This window comes from Lucilia cuprina, chromosome 6 (assembly GCF_022045245.1).
Source record: "Lucilia cuprina isolate Lc7/37 chromosome 6, ASM2204524v1, whole genome shotgun sequence".
Classification (NCBI taxonomy): Eukaryota; Metazoa; Arthropoda; class Insecta; order Diptera; family Calliphoridae; genus Lucilia; species Lucilia cuprina.
The window spans coordinates 4,529,417-4,530,940 of record NC_060954.1 but is presented as its reverse complement, the minus strand read 5'-3'; positions in this window follow the sequence as shown (position 1 = coordinate 4,530,940).

Genomic DNA, 1,524 nt, shown 5'->3' with positions numbered 1-1,524 from the left:
GAAATTTTAGTTTTTTATCAATAAATGGCTTAAATATTTTGGAATTATGGTAATATTCAACATAAAAGTTTCTTTACAAAAAATAAAAATTTTATAAAAGTAAAAATTCTAAAAATATACTAATGGTGTAGGGTATCATATGGTCGGCCATGCCCGACTATACTTTCCTACTTGTTTGTTATACGGTTGGAATTTAATTTTACTTTTTTATTAGACTTTACGTATGTAAAGTGTGATGGTGTGAAGTGCTCTTTAGAAATGTCATTAGGTGAGTACAGTAGTTCTTGAATTTTTCGAACTTTTATATTTATAAAGATTACTGAGATTATAATTAATACTCCCCCAAATGCTTAACTACTTCAGTGTCCAAATTAGCTTTAAAAAATATGCAAAATGTTCGAATAAAATTTTATTTCTTAGACCTGGTTCACACTGGAAAACTTTTCTTGAGAAACTTTTGATTTTGTGTGTAAGAGAAAGATATGGTTGATATTTCTTTTTCTCTTTCTCTCACACACAAAAATCAAGAGTTTCCCAAAAAAAATTTCTTAGTGTAAACTAGGTCTTAAAGAAAAACGATCCCACAAAAAAGCCTATTAAATTATTCAAATGATTGCTTATGAAAAACGCACTAAACACATATGTGTACATACATGCAAACTAACTGCAGAATAAAAACACACTTTCATACTTCAGCAAATAGAAGAACAATATGTAGGCTTTTATAAAGGGTATAACAATAAACAATGTGAAAATTTGAAATTTAACCAAATGGCAAATTTAACCAAACTAAATCTGACCGAATTTATCTAACTTTACATAAAGATCAATATATTTAAACCACTTTTTTCGTACAACCATTTATAAGTGAATTCATTTGAATGTGTACTTGTTTTATATGAAAAAAATACCCAAAAGCAATTTTCGCACGCAAAAATAGATTAACACAAATGCACTTTATAGAAACAGTTTTCACAACATACTCGAAAGTAAACGGATGAACAGGCGATGAAATAAAATTGAATGAAAACGAAAAAAAAATTAACGCTCAACAGAAGAGAATAAAATTACATACAAACCAAACATATTCAAATAAACTTTTTACCGTTTTATTAACAGTGACCATTGAAAAAAATGGCAACCAGCACTCAAACATAACAATATACCATACATACATATGTAGTTTGTTTGTTTGTTAAGCCTGGCGTTTAATGAAAGTTTAATGATTTGTTAATTGGATTTTGGCTTTAAAAATAGACGGAGATAGAGGAAAAACACTAACAAAATAGACATACACATAAGGGAGGTTTTCCATTTTGCAAATATACAAGAAAACAGTAATTTAAACAGCTTAGCAAACAAAAGATTTTGCATAATAAAACTACAACAAAACAAGTAGGAAAGTATAGTCGGGCATGGCCGACCATATGATACCCTACACCATGAGTAAATTTTTACAATTTTTACTTTTATAAAATTTTTATTTTTTGTAAAGAAACTTTTATGTTGAATATTACCATAATT